This window comes from Natrix helvetica, assembly GCF_964273705.1.
Source record: "Natrix helvetica genome assembly, chromosome: 5".
Lineage (NCBI taxonomy): Eukaryota > Metazoa > Chordata > Lepidosauria > Squamata > Natricidae > Natrix > Natrix helvetica.
In genome coordinates, this window is record NC_138551.1 from 24421845 (window position 1) to 24430692 (window position 8848).

Consider the following 8848-nt stretch of genomic DNA (forward strand, 5'->3'; position numbering starts at 1 on the left):
ACTTTTTTGCCCCACTGTAGAATCAAAATCATGTGAAGTATTAGTACCGCTTGATAAGCCTAGGTAAGACCACATTTAGAACACTGCATACAGTTTTGGTAACCACATTACATAAAAGATATTGGCACATTGGGGGGGGGGGGGAGTGCAAAGAAGAGCAACTAAGATGATTAAAGATATGAAGACAAAAATATATGAAGACCGGTAGCAGGATTTGGGTCTGGCTAGTCTAAAGAAAAGAAGAGCTAGGGGAGACAAGATAGCAGTATTCCATTATCTGAGGCTGCCGCAAAGAAGAGGGGGTGTCAATTTATTTTCCAAAGTCCCAGACGACAGGACAAGAAAAATGGATGGACACTAATGAAGAAGAGAAGCAATCTAGAATGAAGGAAAAACTTCCTAACAGTGAGAACAATTAGCCAGTAGAACAGTTTGCTTTCAGAAGTTGTGGGTGTTTCATAATTGGAGGTTTTTAAGAATAGACTGGACAGTCAATTGTTTGAAATAGTATATGGGGCTGTCCTGGAAGATGTAAGGGGTCAGCCCACATTGCTTTGGCACGGTCTACCCAATGTGAAGAGGGAATATGCCAGCAGTTTGAGGATTGGTGTCAAGTTGGCCATGCCCACCCAGTCAGCCACACCCACCCAGTCAGCCACACCCACCCGGCCGCCCAAGGTCAACTACAGCCACAATGTGGTCCTCAATGAAATTGAGTTTGACACCCCTGGTATAGGGTTTCCTGCTTGAGCAGGGGGCTGGACTAGAAGACCTCCAAGGTCTCTTCCAGCTCTATTCTGATGGATTACTTTCTTTGAGGTTAGCCCAAGTCAGCCAGATGCTACCACATGAATGAAGAAAAAGTGAATATGACTGCAAATACCCTGCTGAAAAACTTAATGGTTGCCCTATACGTTGAAGATAAATTGCTGTTTGAGTAGGACCATTTGCCTGGTAAATTTAACACTTAAACAATTTAACACTTAAACATAGTTTCTCTTTTTTGTTTTGCACTCCAGTTATCTTCCCCCCTGCACCCGTTTCCATTTCTCTTTCCTTCCCTGTCACATTGTTACCCTTGCCTCACTCTTGGAAGGGGGGTGTTTCTTTCTCTTATCCTGGTTCTGCCGGGGAGAAAGGGGCAGCTCTGACTGGATGGTGGGGAATGGAAGGATTTATACTCCTTGCAGACAGCTGGACATTTGGATTGACTCACAAATAAGCAATCTTTTCTTAAAACAGTGGTCAATGATGGTCTTTAGTGTCACACATACAAAAATGCAGTTTGGAGAACCCAACTTGATTTTCTTGTTGATTAGATGGTCAGATGAGCTAGCTAAGTGCCAAAGAAGAACTTATTTAGCTACTCCTGGCGCAAAGAAACCAATGTCTTGAGCAAGATTGCTAGGAGGTATGGTGAAAAATCTCTCACTTTAAGAAAACTTTTTCAACATCATCAGTCTTCCTTAGCAAGAAACCCAGGTGTACTGGAAGGGCAAGGCCTCAGTTCTCATCCCATCCCACCAGACCTGTTTAGTATCACTAGGAAGAAGAGCTTCTCAGCATGCTCTGGTCAACATTGCTCAAGACTGACACTCAATACAATGGTTATGGAGATTCTCAGTCATCCAGGTCATGGTTGTCCCAAAGGTGCTCTTTCAAGAAGAAACTGGACTTCCTGTTTTTTTCTTTGAAGACATTTCGCTTCTCATACAAGAAGTTGCTTCAGCTCAGAACATCTTCAAACGCCTTCAAAGAAAAAGAAAAACCAGAAAGTCCAGTTGCCTCTTGGAAAAGCACCATTGGGTCACAACAGTGGGAGAGCAGCCATTTGAAAGTAGAACCACTGGAGGGTCCTCCTTCTTTTCCTGAAGATTGAGAAGAGGATAGAGAAGGGACTGCCTATACATGTGTGATATACCGTGTAGATGTACGTGTGTGAATGGATACATCCATCATGTGACAACTCAGTATGGAAGCCACAAAAGTGTTACACCTCCCTTAAAAGCTTTTTATGGCAGTTGCCTTGCTGAGAAAAACATTGACAAAACCAAAACTATAGCCAGACTCAGTGGGAAACAAGTAGGCTCAGAAAGCAGGGCATGTCATCTCAGAAGCTTCATTTCCTCTGGCTAGTATGTAAAACTTTTCTGCTGCTTTTAGTCCAAAACAGCATAAGCCAGATCCATATCAGTGTAAGAAACAGAGTCTAACATGCCTGTTTTATAAAGCTTTGTTTGCGGCTGCAACACCCATCTCCGGACGTTATGTCCTCCTCAAGTTGATTCATGATCAAAGTAATCCCAGGCTGATACATTATTTATTTATTTATTTATTTATTTATTTATTTTACTGTGCTTCTAGACCGCCCCCTCTCCCAAAAGGGACTCGAGGCGGTGTACAGTCCATGCAAAGAATACATCAAAATACAATAAATAGAAAAATTAAATATGTACAGTTAAATATGGTGGAGGTTAAAATAGAGTTAAAAAGAACTGTACAGTTAGCCAGTATATATAAATATAATTTTAAAACCCCTAAGAAACACACAAATTAAATTAAAAACAATACCCCTAAAATAACCAGTTAATAATACGTCTACCAGGAGGTAACAGTTGTAATTATGCCAGGCCCGCTAATCGGAACAGGTGAGTCTTCAATTTTTGCCGGAAGGAGCGGAAGTCAGTGGTGGTTCTGATGTCGGGGGGGAGGTCATTCCAGAGGGTTGGGCCCATCACAGAGAAGGCCCTACTCCTAGGTGTCGCCCGCTGGCATTGCCTAGTGGACGGCACCAGGAGAAGCCCCTCCCTGTGTGAGCGAATTGGCCGCAGGGATGTGTGTGGGAGGATGCGATCCCGCAAGTAACTAGGTCCTATGCCATGGAGCGCTTTAAAGATGGTAATCAGGACCTTGAAACGCACCCGAAAAGCCACAGGTAGCCAGTGCAGCTCGCGCAGGAGAGGTGTTACGTGGGAGTACCTAGTACTCCCCATCACAGCCCGCGCGGCTGCGTTCTGAACTAACTGCAGTCTCCGGGCGCGTCCCAAGGGCAGCCCCATGTAGAGAGCGTTGCAGTAGTCCAGGCGGGACGTCACCAGCGCATGAGTGACCGTGCGCAGGGCATCCCGGTCCAGTAGGGGGCGCAATTGGCGCACCAGGCGAACCTGGTGGAACGCCCCCCTTGCCACGGCTGCCACATGGTCATCCATTGACAGCCGGGCATCAAGGAGGACGCCCAAATTGCGCGCCCATTCCACAGGGGGCAATTGTTCGCCCCCTATGGCCAGCGATGGAATCAGCTGGCTGAACCGAGGTGCCGATAGCCACAGCCACTCAGTCTTGGAGGGGTTGAGTTTGAGTCTGTTGTCCCCCATCCAGACCCCGACGGCTTCCAAACACCGGGACATCACTTCGACAGCCTCGTTGGGGTGGTTTGGGGTTGAAATGTACAGCTGAGTGTCATCAGCGTACAGATGGTACTCAACCCCAAAACCACGGATGATCTCACCCAGCGGCTTCACATATGTGTTGAACAGGAGAGGCGAGAGGACCGACCCCTGTGGCACCCCACAAGTGAGTGGCCTCAGGGTCGACCTCTGCCCCCCTGTCAACACACATTGCTTCCGGTCGGAGAGGTAGGAGCCGAACCACCGCAAAACGGTACCTCCGACTCCCATCCCCTCCAACCGGCGCAATAGGATACCATGGTCGATGGTATCAAAAGCCGCCGAGAGGTCTAATAGGACCAGGATAGAGGAACAACCTCTATCTCTGGCCCTCCAGAGATCATCGACCAACGCGACCAAGGCTGTCTCCGTGCTGTGCCCGGGTCGGAAGCCGGACTGGCGTGAGTCTAGATAATCGGATTCGTCAAGGTGTCGTGGAAACTGCTGCGCCACCACATTCTCAACAACCTTCGCTAGAAAGGGAAGGTTGGAGACTGGACGATAATTAGCTAGCTCTGTTGGGTCAAGTGAAGGCCTCTTAAGTAAGGGCCTCACCACCGCCTCCTTCAAGGCAGTTGGTAAGGATCCCTCACCCAATGAGGCATTCACCAGGCCCAGAAGCCAGCCTCGAGTCACCTCCCAAGATGCCAGTACCAACCAGGAGGGACACGGGTCCATTAAACATGTGGTGGGTCGCAGCCATCCACGCAACCTGTCCAAATCCTCGGGGGCAACAGAATCAAACTCCTCCCAGAATGGTCTCACAAGACTCACTGTTGACGGCCCATCCGGTCCACTGAAGGGGGCCCATCCGCTCCGGATCTGAGCGACTTTGTCCTGCAGATATTCGCCAAACTCCTCTGCTCTGCCCTGCAAGGGCGCCCCCCGCGTCCTCTGCGATAAGAGGGAGCGGGTCACCCTAAACAGGGCGGCAGGGCTGTTATCAGCGGACGCAATAAGAGCGGCACAATATCTACGTTTGGCCACTCTCAATGCCACAAGGTAGGTCCGTAAATAGGCTCTTACCTGTGTTCGATCAGATTCGGAGCGTGAGGACCTCCACCTGCTCTCTAGACATTACAACAATGTGAACATTTGAGGGATCCGAACAACACGGCTACTTTGCATACTAGAACTTTTATGTTGAGCATTTTTACTGATTCAAGTTATTATTTTTATCTTACCTTCTACGCAACCTGAAACAGAAAGAGATATGAAAGTCAAACATTTTGGTGTCAGGGTTTTTTGTTTTTTTTTATTGCATGATCTAAAGTAAATACACACACATACATGCAGATGTGTATAAGTGTGTGTGTATATGTGTGTGTATATGTGTGTACACATACCCACATATTTTATTACAAACTAACAGAAACTAATATTTCGGCCTACAGAGATTCTCAATCATCCACGTCATGGTTGTCCCAAAGGTGTTTTTTCAAGAGGAAACTGGACTTCCTTGTTCAGACAAATAAAGAAAGTCCAGTCACCTCTTGAAAAAGCACCTTTGGAATAATGTTTAGGAGAAGGGAGAGAGAGAAGAGCCAAAAGTTCGGAAAAAAGAAAATATAAAGAAAAAGCTTCTGATTTTCTTTATAACAGTTATAACTGTATAATAGCGGAGTACAGTGGAGCTCTCACCTTACAATCAAGTGGCTAAGAGTTTGATCGTAGGTAGTGGCAGATATTTCTCTCTCTGGGCACAATGAGTAATTGTCTGCTGTGAACTCTACATTGGTGACAGGAATGGCATCCAGCCAGTATACACGCTGCTCCATTCAGTTGGCCCGACTCCACCCTGATGTAAGGGATTACAGGGACATTAAAAGACAAAAAAACCTTTTAAGTATAACCATATTACTGTTTAGTTACAGCATAACTTTCATTTCTTTTTATAATATATTTTTATCTAATCTTTCAAGGAAGAGAAAAAAGTATGTTTACTATAAAATGGGCAAACCTAGGAGTGTGCTTACTATAAAATGGGCAAATGGGGACACTCCTACAGTAGGTCTATATTTCCATCTACTTCCTTTTTTTTCTTCCTTGTTCAGTTGTAAAAAGAATGCAGAGTTGTTAGAGACTGCTTCATCTTTTTGTATCCTTTGACCACTAGGCAAGTGGCAAGACATAGATAAGTGGTTCTCAACGTGCGGCCCACGCCTCACAGGGGGGAAATTTGATTTTTAATGGGGCAATTTGAACCTTGTTTAAACCAAGTTAATGGCCCTTTAGGCTTCCTCCCCGTGAGTAGAGTTCGCTTTTTGAGTAAAGTAAGTCACAGGAGGGGAGGCACTAGGACTTTAGAGATGCTTAGGTGGGGCATGGCCAAAAAAAGACTGGGAAATACTGACATAGATGAAAGAAAGATTCTTTGCATACTGTCCCTCTGCGTCTCTCCTTTGCTTGACTGAGCCTTCCATCCTTCTGAGGTTGGTAAAATGAGGACCCAGATTGTTAGGGGCAGTATGTTGCCTCCAGTGACGTGCGGTGAGGTTTATGGCTGGTGAGGCTGGTGACGTCATCAGGAAGGCAGGGAATGGGACCACGTGTGCAGGAGGCTGAGGCAGCCTCAGCCTCAGCCTCCTGCACACGTGGTCCCATTCCCCGCCTTCCTGAGTCAACATGAAGCGGACCACGGAGAGCGAGCCGGCAGAGCGCGCTCCGCGGTCCCCTTCATGTTGACTCAGGAAGGCAGGGAATTGAACCACGTGTGCCTTTTCCCTTTTTCTTTTCTTTTCATGGGAGCGGTGAGGCTCTGCCTCCCCTGCCTCCCCTGCCCGCATGTCCCTGGTTGCCTCTGTAAAATGCTTAGAGAGGACTGTAAAACATTGTGAAGCAGTAAGTCTAAATGCTATTGCTATTGATTGGCCTATTGTTAGTTCAATGAGTTTTTTTTACCCTTAAATGGCTGACATGCTAACTTGTAACCCACATGATGCCTTACAAAGTCATCACATCTACAAAATATGATTGATTTAACCTAATCCCACCAAAACAGTTGCCTAGAGTTCATTCTAGCCCCAAAAGTCTAAGAATACAATCTTGAAAAGTCCATGATCTGGTTATGGGCAAGCAGAATGCATCAAAAGCTAACAAGCCGTATGCATTAGTTTCAGTATTTAGGTTATATGCTATATAGTTTTATGTTTTTGAAGTTTTGGAGTTTGCGCAATATGGGCTTTGTGTTTTCAAAAGGGTTTGAATGATTCCCTGCTTGTGAATGGAGCCAAACTTTCTCTAGGGTCATTATCTCATTGTCTCTATCTGGCAGGAATGTAGAATGAGCTTCAGGTAGGTTTCTTTGTTAGCAGAAAGAAAGAAAAACAGCACAGCAATTTAGGGCTAGAAGGCTACTGGAAGGTCATCTAGTCCAACCCCCTGCTGAGCAGGAAACCTTACATTGTATGGATTATTTTAGTGCCTCTAACAGAGAAGAAAATTGCCAGAAAGGAGAAGTTTACTTGGAGAAGGCTGCCATGCAGAGAAAGGCAGAGATAGTCCTTGACTTATGACTACAACTGAGCCCAAAATTTTGATTGCTAAGCAAGAGCATTAAGTGAGCTTCACCACGTTCTACCCAATCCATGACATCTCCTGGTGAGTGACATCTAGTTGGCCACTCCCACCCGCTTACATGATTGCCAATCCACTCCCACCCAGTTACATGATTGCCAAGCCACTCCCACAAAACAGGCCACACCTACCGAATAGGTTCTAAAAAAAATTGAAACGCACCACTGGGCCAAGATCATCTTCAGAGACTAGAGCAATTTCTACTTGACTGGGAATCAATGCAACAAGTATGTCAGAAGATTTCTAGCTGAAGAATTTAGGCTGTACTGCCTGAATCTGTGAAGCATCCATTGCATGTGATGATCTGGGCCTGTGTCGCTGCTTCTGGCATTGGTCAGATCCAAATCATGCAGGGAATCATGAATTCCAAGCAGTATGTTGAAGTCCTGGAAAAGCTCATGCTTCCTTCAGCTCAGCAACTTGTAGGGAAGGACTTTTACTTCCAGGATGACAACGCTCCTTGTCATTGAGCCAAGTCCATCCAGCAATGGATGAAGAAGCATGGTGTTCGACTCCTGGATTGGCCACTCAAGAGCCCAGATTTGAACCCAATTGAGAACTTAAAATATCATAAAATCAATGGTGGGTTGCAGGTGGTACTCCCCGGTACAGGCATTATATTTCCTTATCTTCCTGTGCAACAGTTAAACAACTTTCTAATCTATTTAAAAATGTCATGTCCCTTTCCCCCAAATCCCCTTACTTTGCATTCCTCACTAGCTTCACTGAGGTTTACTCTTTAACTTTATTCCTATAAGGCTTAAACTATACTTGATAATCCTCCTTAATTTGCTTCCAATTTCTTGTGGGTACGGTATCATCAATATGCTGATGATACCCAACTTTTCATCTCTACCCCAAACCACCCAAACGATGCCCTCGACGTGATGTCCCAATGCCTGGAGGCTGTGCGGATCTGGATGGGGAGGAACAGGCTCAAGCTCAATCCCTCCAAGACTGAGTGGCTGTGGTTTCCGTCATCCCGATTTGTACATCTTGTTCCATCTTTGATGATAGGGGGAGAACTTTTAGCCCCCTCAGCGAAGGCTCGCAATCTGTGAGTCCTCCTGGATATGCGGCTTAGTTTAGAAGAACACCTGACGTCCGTGACCAAGGGGGCCTTTTACCAGGTTCGCCTGGTGCGTCAGTTGCGCCCCTTCCTGGATTGGGATGCTCTATGCACAGTCACTCATGCCCTCGTCCTTTCTCGCCTGGACTACTGCAACGCTTTCTACATGGGGCTGCCCTTGAAGAGCACCCGGAGGCTTCAGCTGGTCCAGAATGCGGCCGTGCGGGTTGTCATGGGGGTGCCTAAGTGCTCCCATGTTACACCCCTTTTAGGCGGCATGCACTGGTTGCCGGTTGTTTTCCGGATGCGATTCAAGGTATTAATTATGATCTTTAAAGCACTCCAAGGCTTAGGCCCAGGGTACCTGCGAGACCACCTACTGCCATCAGTAGCCTCCCACCGTCCAGTACGATCCCACAGAGTTGGCCTCCTCAGGGTGCTGTCGGGCAGGCAGTGTCGTCTGGTGACCCCCAGGGGGAGAGCCTTCTCTGTGGGAGCGCCTTCCCTCTGGAATGAGCTGCCCCCGGAGCTTCGCATAATCCCTGACCTCCGGTCCTTCCGACGCGCCCTAAAAAGTTGGCTTTTCCAGCAAGCCGGCCTGGCCTGTTAATTTTAACTCATTTTTAAATGTATTGTCCTATAAATTGGGTTTTTTTTTATATATATATGTATTTAATTTCTTTTTAACTTTTGGGATGTGTGTTTTTTAATGTACGCCTCCCTGAGTCCTTTGGGAGAAGGGTGGCATATAAATCCA